This window comes from Polypterus senegalus, chromosome 11, assembly GCF_016835505.1.
Source record: "Polypterus senegalus isolate Bchr_013 chromosome 11, ASM1683550v1, whole genome shotgun sequence".
Classification (NCBI taxonomy): Eukaryota; Metazoa; Chordata; class Cladistia; order Polypteriformes; family Polypteridae; genus Polypterus; species Polypterus senegalus.
The window spans coordinates 70,826,198-70,843,641 of NC_053164.1; positions in this window are offsets into that span (position 1 = coordinate 70,826,198).

Consider the following 17,444-nt stretch of genomic DNA (forward strand, 5'->3'; position numbering starts at 1 on the left):
CTAAAATGCACCTTTGTGCATATTATTGTGTTTTCTCCAAAAAACATGTGAAATGGAAAGCTGTTCCCGACTCCCCTGACACCATTACCTTGCAACTGCTTCTTCAGTAATTCTGTTAGAAAGTAATGAGTGTCCTGCAAAGCACAAAATGGTGTCAATGAAGAAGTCATTCAAGTGTACATGAAAGAATCAATGCAATAATTTCCTTAATACTTTTTTGTCAGTAAAGGTATACATATCCTTAATCTACAAGTAATATCGCCTTTAACATTTTTGTTTTCAATTAAAAATGGCTGGTACTTTATTGACAGTAGGCTGATAAATTTTCCTTGTGTTTTTAAATTTTAGTTAGAAAGTAACATAGCTGTTACTATTGCTTTATTTAGTACTCCTGCGACAGGCTCTGGCCTACTATTACTCTGAACAATAAGTGGGCTTGAAAATGTATTATTTATGTATACATTGTGGTCAGGCAGCGGAAGGACAGACTGGAAACAGTCAAAATTTTGGGACGCCAACCGTGCCATCCCTTTTAATCGTCATGAGATGAAGCAAACAAAAATGAAAAAGTAGCAAACAAACACATCAATGTGCTATTCCCAATCAGGGATTCCTCCTTCTTTAAGGACCTTTGAGAGTCATGTACTCTACAATGCGGCTTGTTTGGGTCTTCCAGAAAAAAAACGTCTTTTTCTTAGTTCCCGCTTCTTTTATAGTGAAACTTCCAGAAGGGGCGGGGTTAAGTGCCCTTACTGGGTGGCTTCTTGTAGCTGTGAGGGAGAGGAACAACAGGACAAAGTCAGCTGTGGCCCTGTTTCAGCAGGTTATTGCATACCTTTCCCCAGCCCTTAGAGGACACCTCCGACGCCCATGCGTGACAGCGTGTATATTCACAGAAACATAACAAACTGTTTCTCAAACGTTCTAGATAGGTGTTTTCTTGTACTGGGCTTCAGATAAACCAGGTGAAGAAACAGTCATCTGTCAGTGATTATTAGTTAACAGTTTTTGTGTTTTTTAGGCAGGCAGAAGTGAAGATTTATGGATGTGGTGATAAAGGACATGCAGGTGGTGGGTGTAACAAAACAAGATGCAGAGGACAGGAAGATATGGAAAAAGTTGATCCTCTAATGGGACCAGCTTAAGGAAGAAGAAGAAGGCAGCCAGAAACGTTTTGATACATCACTTTTTAGGTACAATTGATATTTGTGGCTCTGAGAGTTTGAAGAAGGTAATTTTAAAGCATGTTATATTCTGAAACATAATTATAGTTATTTAGTATAAAAGATTGCATGATGTAAGCCAGACTGTGTTAGGGACCCATGTGTTCATTTGAAATCAATTCTGATATACAGTAGCTGTACATGTTATAATGTATCTTGTATACACTGAACAGTTTAATCACGAAAAGGACAAAAAATATCTAAGCTGTATCCAAAACCATGTTAGCAAGAAATGGCACAAGTCATTTTTATACTATTCCAAAGACTATATCTAATGTATAATTAACACTAGAATTACCAAAGCCTAAAAAAAAACTCGTAAATCCGTCCCACCTTAAATCCCTTCGCACCTCTCCATCAGTGTCTTTTGTCTTTTAAATGTGTCGAAAAGCAGCAAACAGCCTGCTCTGACATCACCCCATCGTCGCACAAAGTTTTCTCACCTCAAGTCAGTTGCTTAGAATTGTATAGACTAGAGTAAATACTATACAGTAATCCCTCGCTATATCGCGCTTCGACTTTCGCGGCTTCACTCTATCGCGGATTTTAAATGTAAGCACATCTAAATATATATCACGGATTTTTTGCTGGTTCGCCGCTTTCTGCTTCCTGCGTGGCGCTTGTTTTGTTTGCTTCTCTCTGTCTCTCTCACTCTCTCTGCCTGACGGAGGGGGTGTGAGCACAGGGGGCTGTTTACACAGTGGCTGTTTGCCTAGAAGATAGGACGCTCCTATACAAAATGCCGCTTTATCGCGGTGCTTCTGTATACTTAAAAGCAGGTACAGTAATCCCTCCTCGATCGCGGGGGTTGCGTTCCAGAACCCCCCGCGATAGGTGAAAATCCGTGAAGTAGAAACCATATGTTTGTATGATTATTTTTATATATTTTAAGCCCTTAGAAACTCTCCCACACTGTTTATAAATATTCTCCGCACAGTTATACAGTAAACCCTTGTTTATCGCGGTTAATCCGCTCCAGACAGATAAATGAATTTCCACGAAGTAGGATTCTTTATTTATAAATCTAATATTTTCGCAGTTAGAGCATAGAAAACCTGTTTACGACCTTCTAAATATGTTTTTTAACATTATTAGAGCCCTCTAGACATGAAATAACACCCTTTAGTCTAAAGTTTAAACTGTGCTCCATGACAAGACAGAGATGACAGTTCTTTCTCACAATTAAAAGAATGCAAACATATCTTCCTCTTCAAAGTGCGTAAGGAGCGGAGAATGTCAGAGAGAGAGTAAAGTAAACAATGAAAAATCAATAGGGCTGTTGCGCTTTTAAGTATGCAAGCACCGCGATAAAGCAGCGGCAATGAAGGGATCAATGCGAAGGTAGCCTTTCAGCATTTTTTACAGGAGCGTCCCTATCTTCTAAGCAAACAGCTTCTGTGCAAAAAGCCCCTCTGCTCACATCTCGTCCGTCAAGCGCAGAGAACGTCAGAGAGAGAGAAAGAGAGCTTGAGATTAAAGCAAACAATCAAAAATCAATAAGTGTGCTTTTGGACGCACCTCGAAAAGCGGCATTTCTTAGAGGAGCGTCCGTATCCACTAGGCAAATAGCTTCTGTGCAAACAGCACCTCTGCTCACACCCCCTCCGTCAGGCGCAGAGAATGTCAGAGAGGTGAGATAGAGGCAGAGACAAGCAAACAATCGAGCACCGCGCAGGAGGCATATCTTATAGCATTGAGGAGTTTTAGTTAATATGTAATACGTGCTCTGATTGGGTAGCTTCTAAGCCATCCGCCAATAGCGTCCCTTGTATGAAATCAACTGGGCAAACAAACTGAGGAAGCGTGTAGCATAAATTAAAAGACCCATTGTCCGCAGAAATCGCGAATCAGCGAAAAATCCGCAATATACATTTACATATGCTTACATATAAAATCCGCGATAGAGCAAAACCGCGAAAGTCAAAGCGCGATACAGCAAGGGATCACTGTATTGATTTTTTGATTGTTTGCTTTTCTTAGCGAGCGCTCTCTCTGACATTATCTGCTCTTCACGGTGCTCCTTTGAAGATAAGATATGTTTGCATTCTTTTAATTGTGAGAAAGAACTGCCATCTCTGTCTTGTAATGAAGCACAGTTTAAACGTTTGACTAAAGGGTGTTATTTCATGTCTAGAGGGCTCTAATAATGTTAACAGTGTGGGAGAGTTTATAAGGGCTTAAAATATATAAAAATAACCATACAAACATATGGTTTCTACTTGGATTTTCACCTATCGCGGGGTCTGGAACGCACCCCCGCGATCGAGGAGGGATTACTGTATTTAGAAGGTCGTAAACAGGTTTTCTATGTTCTAACTGCGAAAATATTCGATTTACAAATAAAGAATCCTACTTCGCGGAAATTCATTTATCACGGCAGAGTCTGGAACGGATTAACCTCGATAAACGAGGGTTGACTGTATCTTTATTTGGAACAGATGCATTACATTAATGTGTGTTCCGTGTCTACAACAATCTACACATCTTTAAAACAGAAACATTTTTCATGTTTTAGTAATAATTGACAAAATGTAGACATGAAGCATACTGTATAATGTGTGAAGCCTGAAGTCCAAATATCAAATAAACACTTTCACAAAAGGTAAAAGTATAACAAAACAAGTGCGCTTTTATTCAAGAATATAGCTGCAGAAAAAGAGCCTGCGTTAGGGTGCAACAGTGACGCCTCTTTAACCCGATTGCTTTGGTGGTGTAACAGTAAGAGCTGCTGACTGGTAATCAAAGGGTCACAAGTTCAATCCCACATGACTCTGTTTTGAGAAGTGAACTTTTCTTATTCTTACTATTTTAGAATAGAAACATGCATTTGATTTGAGTCTGTAACAGCCAGATTATATGTATGGTACTGTAAAGGTTAGCGTTGTTTTTTTTTTTTTTTATTCAGTTTTATTCTCCCAGTTACATTCACACAAAACCACAACCCCCAACCCCCAGGAGTGACACTGCTGTTTTCACATAAAGACGCACAATAGCAGTGTTGAACTCAGATGATGGCGAGGGTTCTGCATCGGAGAAAGAATGCACATCACACAAATGTATTTTTACAAAGATGCTCTGTGGCAAAAATAAGCTGTGATGAGCTCAAAAGGTATAAAAGGAAATGCCTTCTAAAGGAAATACCAAAAGTGGAGAATTTCCCAATGTAAAATCCAAGAGGTAAAGTCAAACAACAGAGCACAGGTTTGTAAAATCCAGTAGATTGGAAAAAGCACAACAACAATAATCACTAGAGGAACTCACCACTCCCACAAGAGCATTCGTAATAAACTGCATGAGATTGTAGATTTACCTCAGCTTTTATAGGGTTGATGACAGCCTTTTGACAGTAATGGGCAGGTGGCCCGCCTCTTTTGGAGACAGACCACAAAGCACATTGCACATAATAAATGATGCTTAAACATAAAGAAACTAACTAATCAACAATGTTAAGATAATCAGTGAACAAAATAAACACAAATGTGATATTTGAATCTGGCTGAGATATAACAGGTAAAGGGCAGGAAAATACCATCCATCAGCTGGTGGAAAATCAGCAGATAGAACAGGACATGCACCAACACCTTTACAGGTGCCCATTTAGATTCTGGATTTGAGGTTGGCTGGGAAAGAGGGGCCTCTCTTACTCCCTCATCTGGGTGATAGAGGACTGACCCTGCATGCTAACAGGCAATGTAGGAGAAGGTGTGGAAGAGTAAGATCTGTTTATCAGCTGATTCTGAGTGTGAGCCTCTGACCTCTGTTCTGTAGCTGAGGACTAGCTTCATTTGGCAAACTCTGATACAGAGGGTGCCAGAGAATGGAAGGAGGCAATACATACCCAAAATGGAACGGTGGATGCCTGCTTGTCTTGCTGAATGCTGCCATGTGGTGGTTCCTCATATCGTTAATGAACATGGTAGCACCCATTTTGGAACCAGGCTGCCCCTGTATACTCTCGGCCAGCAGATGATAGAGAATGTAATGGTCTGATCCCCGTATGATGCTAAAGAAGGACTAGATGGCTGGCATTTATAGTAACAACCCAGCTGCACTGTTGGTGGCAACGCAAGGCACATTATGAGCCTGGGTGTCTGCTACTGCTGTGGCCATCAAGTGGCACTATCAATCAAATAAAAAGAACCCATAGCAATGGTCTGGCTGGTACCCCTAATATACCTCTAAAACTGGCACCTCTCTGCCTTGCTGTTGGAGCTGCTCTTGATCTGGGAGGGTGGCACTCATGGTCTGTGATCCTTCTCCTCTACAACTGACTGAGACATCAGGTCAACAGAGACAGCTATAGCAGAAACATCCAGCTGTTCTTTCCTTGTTGAAAACAATATAATACTTAAATACTGTATATAAAAACATAAAACAAACAAGAATCACATATGACAAATATTACACTTCTTTTTTTTGGCTTTGGTTTCTTTTTTAACCCCACACAGACTAACTCTGATTCTTGCCCTTACATTCAAACAACAAAATAAACAGACAGAACAATACTCACAAATAAAATTCAGTACATTTCCACAAACCAGGAATAAGGAAAATAAATAAATATCAGACAGCACCTCCACACAACTATAAAATGTGAATTCACAATAGCGCAGCACAATGCACTTTCTATATCTCCTTCACTCCTATAACTATTACTAACTGACACCTGCATGATGCAAGTAATCAGTGTTATATACTCGCGGGAAGGCACCATCCAACACTGGCTGCTACATCTATGTGATGTCATACTGGCCCCAGAAAGCATCATGGAGCATTAGAAAAAAAATGTTTTCTCAAGTCAACCGCACAGCAAATTCTTTAGGGAAAAAAATCAGCGAACAAGGTCAACGGTGAATACAGCTAATTCTCTGCAAAACCCGTACTTGTTGTTGTGAGTTGATGAATTTCGCTGATGCCCTGCACTGAAACAGTATGAATCGGTCTGTTAGGCTGCATCTTTTTGTGTTCATTTTGAGCATGTATGGCACATTCAGTATGGGTATTTTTACACACATATGTCAGATTTGAATAACTTACCAATTAATTTGAGCAGCCAAAAAAAATTCAGATACGAGACAAAAATCTGAATAGAGTCATGTTCAGCTGCAGTGTGAATGTTGGCTTAAAAGACTTGCGCTTGTTCAGGAAAGATATAACATTTTATGCAAGACAATGCTAAATATGGGACCATTAAATTGGGCTTCTACTGTAAATAGTTTTTTGTAGGCTGGCTGCACAACATTCGTTATTGTGGGGCCCCATGAATTTTGCAGTGATTGTAAGAAATGTAAGCTCATTTAATCTATATGGCATAATTTTGTAAGAAAGTTTTATTACAAGTAATAACAATTTTTTTATGTATAAAGTGCATTTGCCACCTTTAAGTGACAATTAAAGAAAATAATGAATATTAAGCTTAATAGAAAAGAACACAATAAAGTTTACTAACAATATGAGGCCATTCAGCTTCTCCAGTTCATTTGGCTGGATAAGCTGTCCTACTGTCCACGTGACAATAATGACCCTATACAGCTAGCCGTGACCTTTTTTTCTTTTTGCATAATTAGAGAAGGCCTTCAGTTTAGCTCCAAGCCTCAGAAATGTAGTTCACTTCTGTTTCTCTGAGTACTGTTTTTCATTTATGTCTTGTTTTAACTTTTTCATACTACTGTAAATATGTGCTTTACAGATGTACTATATGATTACAAAAAAAAATGAAACATTTGTATAAGATTTGATTACAGATTAGAATAATGTTGGAGTTCTTCTTCCTTTATTAAAAATAAATGTAAATAAGTGTTATAATTAATAATTGAATATACAATACGCAATAAAACATTTCATGATAAATTGACATTTAGCTTCACCTGAAGACTGTGAAATTAAATAATTCATTATATGGTTGTCATTCAAAAATACTGAAACATCTGGAGGGTTAACAGAGGCACAGCATGTTTATTGCAGAATATCATCTTGTAATATCCTAAAAAATCTATAAACAGTTCCTTGATTAGAACATTTGATTTTTTTTTCTAAATTTAAATTGGTTAAGACATCCTTTCCCACTACAGTGTGTGTGCTTTGAGATTTTTCTACAAAGGAAGATTAAGGGCATGTAGGAGCATCTGGTAATACTCTGAAAACTGGATTAGGACTAAGTACAGTTCCATTGATGGTTAGGTTGTCAAAGATTTTACCATTAGGGGTTGAATGAGGGACACTTACCAAATTTATGACCAAATGATATGGGTGCTGATAACATAATTCACAATAAGGATCTTGGCCCAGATGCTTTCTATATAAGTTGAGTTAAAGACATTTCATTGTACAGTTTCAACTAAAATTGGCAATGTTGAGGAATATTTATTTCAATGGCTATCTTCCATTATTTCTCAAAACTTCTGATCTGTCCATTTTCCAGTGCTTCCTGAAATAGAATGGTAGAGTGTTGGAATACATTGAGTACAAATTATCACATAATTTTTTTTAAACCTTTCTGGCAGACTTGTTTATTGGGCCAGCCACATAGCAATATATATCCAAAAGGTCAATATTGTGGCTGCTGGCCTGAGTAACGGCCTTAGCATATCTGTTATGCAACTGTGCTCTCTAAACCTTACAGTTTGCTGAAAGGCCATTACACCTGTCTTTTGTAATAACCTGGTTGGCTGGAGTACTGGCCTTCACTAAATTAGACAACGCACATCATATACTGTTGTCTAGTTACGCAGTTAGGCTGCTTACACAAGTAATGTTATTTTTTTAACTGTGGATCAAGTTTTATTTATCCTCGTAGGTTTCAAGAAGAAAGGATTTCAATTGTACTTTAGCATGGGATCAACTCAAAACAATAAATACTTAGTATGCACAGAGAAGTACATGCAGACAAAGAGGGCTTTTGCCCTTCTGCTCCATGGGAGGTTTCTTTCCTCCTTTGGCTCATCTTAGGATATCTGCATTACAGTGTGACAAGAAAGGAAGCAGTTTGAACTTGACCTCTGATTTCATCAACCACAGTGGCTTCAATAGCAGAAATCAAATAAATTTGAATGGAATGAGACATGCCAGAAAACACGGAAGATGAATGGAAGAGTCTGGCCAAAACAGAATCATATTTGGATAATGTTTTAGTGAATTCTCTGCAATTCCCATTGTTAACACATTCACTACCCTCATTATACTCTCTGAATGCCAGCTCTTGATGGCCAAGCAGTGAAGACACTGTGGCAGTAGGGGGCGCTAGTGCTCCCTTGAACCCTCAGGGATGACTCCAAACACCAGGTAAAAGTCCAAGACCTTTTATTTTCTTTTAACACAAATGTGCACCAAGCACCCTCCACACTACTCATAAACAAGTAATTCACAATCCCAATAAACACAATACTCTCCTCCTCGCCCAGACACTTGCTCCTCTACCTCCCAACTCAGCTCAGCGTCTGGACTGAGCCTTCGTCCATTTATAACCCCTGACCCGGAGGTGTTCCTGTCCCAGCAGTCCACAGTTCCTTATTCCTTCCGGGTTAGGGCAATCAATCCACCACTTCAACCCGGGAGCACGCCATTTCTTCCCATCACGTGACTGTGACGCACTCCCAGGTCGTACGGCACCACAGAGCCCATAAGCCCCCCCACAGCGACTCCTGGTGGTCCACAAGGTATCCAGCAGGGCTGTGTATAAACACTACAAAGTCCATAAGTCCCTGCTGGACCTCGGGGCACGATCCTGCTGTCGGGAGAGCTCCTCCTGGTGGCCTGGGGGTGAGGACCGGCATGGGAAGCCAGCAGTCCTCCACAACACGTCAATTAGGCAGTTAAGGAAGGATCAGTATTTTTTCACTGTTTCAATGTGTTTTACCGCCTGAATGCAAACACGATCCCTAATTGCATGTTCTACTCTGACCATGCCAAGACACCTTAACGGTACAGATGAACTCACGTGTTCCTTGCTGTTCTCATGTCGCTTGTATGCCCTGTCAAATTCAGCCAGATCCCCATGACCCAGTTTTGACCAAACAACCTTTAGATGGTTTAATTAATAGGCATGGCCAACAGTACATTCTCTTTGTCATAGTACTTCCAGTCGGCCAGCTCAACTTGTCATACCAAGATTGTTGAAAAGAACAGTTATTTTTCCCTGACTTTTGAACCAAATCAGTATTGGAACTTCATTTGCCCTGCTGTTTAATTCTGAGTACAAATCCACAAGGACAACTATCAAATGGCTTTTGTGGTCAAAAATATTAGCACTGTCTGCTGTTATGCAGAGCTAGCAAGTTGGCTGGCTAAGACCTAGTTTGAAATAAACAAAGAAATGTTACTAAACTGAAACAAGAGCAAACTCAAGAACACTATATTTATCTTTTTAAATACAGAAGGATATGTAAAAAAAATGAAAATGAAAAACTTGCAAACTTGAAATGCTTGAATGTCAAAACACTGACAATTAAAAAGAGGTGCAGCCACTTTGACAGTTTCTCCGATCATCATGCAGCAGCCCAGTATCCTGGCTAGCCCACTGGCCCATTCACTCCCAGAGATGCTGAGTTTCCCTAGAAATGATACTTTGAAGCATTTGGCCAATAAATTTTGTATCTAGTTTAGCTGCATTGAAAACAAAGCATATTGTGGAGTGCCATTGAAGTCCAGTGCTGCAGCATTTCAGTGGGTTGTGCTGCTGCAGGAATGTAAGACAGAAAAATCACGTTAGATGACCTGTAAGAAGTTCCAGCTGATTCTGAATGAACTAGCCATGAAGTTGAACACATTCTAGCTCGCTCTTTGTAACAGCAATGTAAATACAACGGTGCATATTTGACAAATTTTATTTGTGACATTTTAGAGAAGGGGGAGCTTTCCTTGTAGCAGTTGCCTCTGCTAAATACACATTTTCATTTATTCATATATAGGTGTAATAATGTAATGCTCATTTTTTTGTATTGGTATGGTCTACTTTTACAAGGACCAGTAAATAACAGTTATTTACCTTCTTAGAACATCTAACCTCACATAATGTCCCTCGATAATATCAAGAATCCTTTTAAACTGAGCTCCCTCTGTGTGGTCTTGAACTCTGATTGTTAATCTGATAAAATTCCATGCACCCAATCTTTTCTATTCATAAAAATATCCTTTAATGGGATGTGCGTGTGTGCACGGCAGTAACCCTGGCAGAGCATTCAGATTCAGGCATGTCAAATGGTATGCGCTTGATTGTTGCCTTATACCAAATATATTTGCCAACATGTTCAAAACAAGATCTAGTAATCAAAGTGTACCCAAAAATATAGAAAGGTGTGTGCAAAACAAAAAAAAAATCCCTTAGGCAGTTTCTTTCAGTAAACACAAGAAAAGTTCCTATTCAAGTTAACTGCACTTACCCTGCTGAAAGACCCTTTTTTGTGCCACTTGCACCTCTGATTACTGTATTTCTGACACAACTCCCTTTCTGTGTCCTAAAACGAAGAAGAGTTATAATCATTGCTTAGAAAATGATTGACATGATTGAAGTGTTTAAAATTTTGAAGGAATTAGTACAGTGGATCGAGACTGTTATTTTAAAATGAGTTCATCAAGAACACGGGACACAGAAATTTGTTAAGGGTAAATTTTTCACAAACATTAAGAAATGTTTCTTTACACAAAGAACGATAGACACTTGGAATAAGCTACCAAGTATTGTGGTAGACAGTAAGACGTTAGGGACTTTCAAAACTCGACTTGATGTTTTTTTGGAAAAAATAAGTGGATAGGACTGGCGAGCTAAGTTGGGCTGAATGGCCTGTTCTCATCTAGAGTGTTCTAATGTTCTAAAACTAAAAGCACACTGCAACGTTACTTTTATTGTAATTTTACATTTTGTATATTACAGCTGTTAACTACATTTATAAGAACAACTTAAACTTTACAGATGTGTGCATTGTGCTTACTTCCACTTTAGAACAACATCATAATTTGAATTAGACTATGCAGAATTGTAATCTTCTGTTTGCAATGGTATTAATTTTAAGCTGAGGTTTTAAAGGTAAGGATAGAAGTTCTGACATAAGGTAGTTGTTCACACTACTTATGGCAGGGCAGAGGGGCAACATGGTGCCTGTAGATTAGCACATGAAAGTAAGAATGTCACATACTGTATACACTTGACATAGTGACCATATATTAACTCTGTATTTGAATGTCCTAAAATGAAATGGCACCCTGTCCGAGGTTAGGTATCTGCACCCTGTACGGCTAGGATAAGCTCTGTGTCCCTTACCTGGATGGATCAGTACAGAAAACTAAGTGAATGGATGGAGAGATGAATTGGATATTTTATATTCACCACATAGAAACTAATATAAAAGATGTAAAAACACTTTCTGCGGCTCACAGAAATATTTTTTTTATAAAAAAAAAGATAAAGAGAGGACCTGCAGGTTTGTTCACTCACTAAATATTAATATCCTTGGTCTTAATGTGCAGTGGATTGATACATTTGCTGTTTTTTAAATGGCCCATATTCATTACACTCCAAGGGCACTGCAACTGCAAAATGTTTTTCTATTCATGGAATATGCCAATGCCAGATTTTTTCTTTTAAATATGTTGAAAAATGTGAAGTTTACATAAAAAAAGGAAATCTGTGCTGCAGGTGTTACTTGATGGCTGAAGGTCGTCCCCTCATTTGTTACTTAAGGAAGAAACTTTAATGTAAGGGAGATGAGCGGAAAGAGCTTTTCATAAAAATAGAACTGTCTAATGCAGAATGTAAGGGTCTTTTCAAGACAGATAATATTAAGAAAGGTCTCTTATTTATGTTTTAAACAGCATTGACACACACAGCCTGATAAACAGGACAGAGTGGTCTACTGTATCTGATTGAGTAATGTACAGAGCTGTACGCCGGCTGATGACTGGGTTTACAAAATTAGTCAACATACATATGCTTCTATCCTGTGTTATAAAATGAAGCTTTTCACCTAGAAGTGCACAACAGATATCCAGGGTGGGATCGCTCAGATATATTTCAGTTAGGAATAACTGCTTTGTATTAAGATGTGTTTTATGGCCATATTAAATGGAAATGTTACTATTTGTCTCATCCAAATCCCCCCTAATTTAGGAATGTCATAAGACATTCTATTTGAAATAATAATTTTTGTGCTCTTTACTGAATGCAACAATGCCATGAATAATTATGAACATTAACAACACCTGAGCAGCTGTTTGTTGAATAAGTTCCAGAAGAAAAACTGCAAACAGACAGTACATGAAAAAAATTGTGTTTTATAAAGGTATTGCAAGTGAAATATCTTCCTTGAAAAAAATACATTCTGTATATATTGTACACTGTATTTGGACAGCACAGTTGTGCTACAGCTGCTGTGTGGAGCTTGCTTGTTCTACCTATGTCTCTATAGTTATTTTGTTAAGGTACTTAGGAAGATGAATGATCATAGTTTTAACTTTTATTTAAAAAGGCACAGTAGATTACTGTGTAGTACATTTTCTTTTAAAACTACATAGAGTTGACACTTTCCTCAACTATGGTTTGTTAGTTTATCTAATTTATTACCTTGGGTGCAAGACAAATACTTGACCCACACACATGAGTCACCAATAGGTAATATATTTTCCAACACTCTCCAGCGCAACCATACTCATACTAATGGAACATTGTACTACAATGTATTTGAATTGGTAGTCAGGTAATGCTGTGCATTTTGAAAATGTTATTTGATAAATCCATAACAGTGGGCAGTGGCCTAAATTCATAACAAGCTAACAAAAAAACAAGTGTTATTATGAAAGTAAATATGCACAGCTTGTACAAAGAAATTACAGCTAATTTGTGTATCATGATGACTACAAACAGAATGGTCAGCAGGGCCACTTTTATTATACAGTACTTATTATTTTTTGTGGAAATAATAGAAATAATTATCATTGACCATATTTTATTTCAAAATGAGATATTAAGCAGTTGTCAGTCTAGCTTTAACAAAACACATTGCTTATCCCTGCTTTTTCTCTGTTTCTTAGAATGCAGAATGCAGAAGGAGACTAACAGTTGTGTTTGGAAGCAATCAAGTAGGTTCTAACAGGAGAAAGGGCATTTGTGCCAATTAAGGGAAAAGTGGCAGGGACTTGAGCAACTGCAGCCAACCCTTTGTGACATACCTGGCTTCAGTTTCAGTTGCTTATCTCACAACTCATATGTATGGCCCTCTTGGAGGGCATTCTTATAATAAGTCCAGGGTGGCATGGTAGCACACTGGTAAGTTCAACTACCACACAGATTCAGTGTCATTGTTTAATATCTTAGGCATTTTGCTGTCTGTGTGGCTTTTGCCTTTTTTTCCAATGTCTGTTTGGGTTATAATCCCATATCCCTACTGTGTGTCTGTCAGGTAAATTGCCAATTCTAAACTGGCCTTGGATTAAGCAGGTTTGAAAATGGATTATGTGTTCTTATGCCCCAATAAGCATTGTGTCAACATGGACACACTGATCTACTAGTGACATGTGCACTTAACACTAGAATTACCAGAGCCTACGAAAAAACTCATTGATCCGGCCCACCTTAAATCCCTTCGCACCTGTCCGTTAGTGTCTTTTGTCCTGTAAATGTGCGGATAAAGACAAGCATCAAGCTGCCTGCTATTCCATCCCTCTACTGCCGCAGAATGCGCACAAAGTTCTTCCTGCACATGCCTTGATTATCTGGGAGTGAAGTGCTGGAGTTTTAGAGTGGAAAAAATAGATCATTATTTGGAGCACATGCATTTCATGTGTGTTCCATTTCTACAATAATCTGTGTGAACACATTGTTAAAACAGAAACGTTTTTCATATTTTAGTAGTAAATGACAGAATGTTGGCATAATCTATATAATGTGTGAGGCCTGAAGTCCAAAGATCAAATAAACACTTTCACAAAAGGTTCAAGGATAAGACAACAGCTTCCATGGCGTAGTGGTAAGATTTGCTGACTTGTAATCAAGAGTCTCCATTTCAATCCTGACTGCCTTCTATATTTGCCGTTTTCAGTAGTGAGCTACTCTTATTGTTAATATTATATAGTACACACATAATTTGGTTTACGTCTGTAACAGACGGTGTACATTTATACAGTAGTACTTGTAAAGGTTACCGTTTTTTTCAGTTTTATTCTCTCAGTCACGATCACGATACATACTACAGCCCTGACGCTGTTAGTTTTTATTTGAAACTGGGAATAACTGCAGATGTGAGTGGTGTTTTGAGGCAATGGAACTGGACATTCTCTGATCTGGAGGGATAAAAACTGACACATAAACGCTGGTGAATCTGCCTTCTTCATATCTCGCCAACACTTGACTTTTTTTTATTCAGTTTTATTGAGTGTTCCTGCTCATGCTGAATCAGTAGCACCTTATGGTCTATGATGTAAAAAAAAAAAAACAGATACATAGGTATATATGATATTTGGAATTATTCATTTTATGACCTGTATAGTAGCATGTTTTCCAGTCAGTGTGTTAGAAAATGTGGCAACAAGTAATAATCTCTAAAACCGTTTGGATAAAATAGTCCTTTTTATGTTGTTTAAGACAGAGCTAAGAATGTTATTTAGTAATTTAAAACCAATAGAACATGACCTTGAGTGACAAGATGCAACTTGACAGTCAATTAATATAGTAAGTCAAACCCAGTAATTGCAGCTGTAATATTTGCTATCACATCTTAAATGGACCAAAGAAAAATGATTTTATCTCCTCCATCAATCTTAAACATAGGTTGGGGGTCTTGTGTGCCTAAATGATACTTGAGCTATGTTGTCAGAAGTACTGTGTTTCTTCTAACACTACCCATAGAAAACTAGTCTAAGACGGGGGCCAGGCAAATAGCATTTTCTAAATAAAAACTGCATAATCATTTGTAACAAATTTATTCAAACCTTTTTAGAGTAGGGTTACCATTCCTCACATCATGGGCAGAGCCTGGGAGTGCTGGAGCCTGGCTGGGCTTAGCCTGAAGAGGATTCATGCAGCCTGTATGTGGGGTCAGTACCTACAATGCTATCTTTGTGGGTCGGGTGCAATTACAGTCATATGAGACACATTAATGGGACAGATCCTTAAGTACTAAACCTTGGCACTGTCTTTTGAGATGTTAAGGAACATCTCTGGCAGGAGGGAGTTGGAGCTTGTATGGGTGGTTAAAAAATACCAGCTTGATGTTATTGGACTACACAACTGTGGATCTACAGTAGAACAGGTTGTCTCCAATCATGAGTGGTCTATTTCTTACTCTGTAGTTTGCCAATAAGGGAGGCCCAGATTGTTTTGGAGCGCTGGTGCTATACACTAGTACCAGTGGATGAGAGAGTTGCCTCAGTGCTTATTTGATTTGCAAAATGGGAAATTTTGTATGCTCCTAAAAACTATTCAGATTATTTGGACACTGAATTTAGAGCTTTGAATTGTAGAAACTTGTAGCAATGCTACTAATAGTTAGAACAGCATCTCCCAGCAGTCCTTGCAGGGGCTGTTGGGGTCAAAGGTGGCCAGAGGGGTTTAAAAGGAGGGCAGGTGTCAAAGAGGAAAAAAGTTTTGTTTTGTTTGTTTGGTGCGTTATATATATCTGCAGGACTGCTTGCCGTTAATTCTGCCATTTATCATCATTGGGTCCTGGATTGTATTGTTTGTTGGGGTCTGGATCGTCTGTCTACCTGTCTACTGTCTACTGAGGACTGTGTGTGGATTCATTGGCTTTCCCGGAAGAAGGAGTGCTCCTGAACCATCCATCTGTCGTCATATTTTCAGCACCTACCAGTAGGACTGTGTTTTCCATTCCCTTTCTACATACAGATCGCTGGACTCAATCTCGTCACTTCTCATTTCACCCGGTTTGGGTTTTTCATGGACTTTGATGTGCGTTTATTGTGTTATATGTTAAATGTAAAATCGCCGAAGGGATCGGGAGGTATTATTGTTTGCAGTTAGATTATTTTATTTCGTTAATTACTTTTTAACGTTTAAATTCCCATTGTGTTTTTTTTTTTGGTCTCTGTAGTGTGAGTGTGTGTGTGTCGTTCCAAGGCTGGGGTTGTCCCTGGTAATCCTCCAGTAAAATAAATAAATCACCGTCACATTGACGGTGTGAATCTTAGTGGCAACTGACCGCTACAAACTATTGATTTTGTATTCTAACACAGAGACTGTAATGCTCAAGAGGAACATGACAAACATTCCAGAATTAGTTATGGATGAGATGTCACTGGATTTTTATGCTAGTAATGGACCGTCCATAACAAACACCACTCGTGAGCATAACATTGTGCCAAAGGCCAATGATCATCTTTGTAATTGTGTCAGATGATCTGAGGTTATATGTTTTAGACACTCAGGCAAAGAGTTGCCAACAGAAGAACCAGTTGTTGGTGAACTGGAAAGAGCTTTAACAGACAGAGCTGGAAATCCCATATAGGTAGTCAGGGTGTACTAGGAATACTTAAGAGATGCTCCTATTCATAATATATTAAATTCACACTACAGAAAAAATGCCTTCGGCATATCTGGTGATGCTGTGTATATGGAGTCTGAATGGACCCTCTTCAGTACTTAAGTAGAAAAGGCAGCTACAAGGACCAGTGGCAAAACGTTGATCAATGCCTTCCATGATAGAAATCCGAGAATATTTTGTTGGACAACAGCAGTTAAAGAAGAGGTCATGTTGAAGAAAAAAGATGAGCAATGTCATCAGGTGGAATCTTTAACTCTAATTAAGTGGACCCTGCAGGTCAATATGGTGGAAGTTGTAGTAGTCACTAAGAAAAGGCCTGTGAGTGGGAGACATTGGGTGAGGTCATGCAAAACAATATATGATGGTATCGAAGAGGTTCTGGCAAACGTTTGAATACTTAAGAAAAACAGGCTGTTGGCAATGTTAATGAGAGATGGAAAGAACACCTAGAGGGGTTTCAAAGAGGGTGAATGTGCCTTCCTGAAAGGAGACTGTGCCAGACCTACCTGTATTAGTTGGTGTTAGGCGAATTTTCCCTACTGGGGTCACTAAGGTATTTAAAAATATCTGTTATGGCCAAGCCACAGATGTGTGTGAAATTAAGGACATGGTAGGGCTAATTTGACTGCATTAACATGGAGACAATGCCTTGTGCCAGGGTAGTGGAATGGAGACTCCACCCAATAGCTAAATGTAATATTCAGAAAGAACAGTGAAGATTCCTTCCTGACCAATG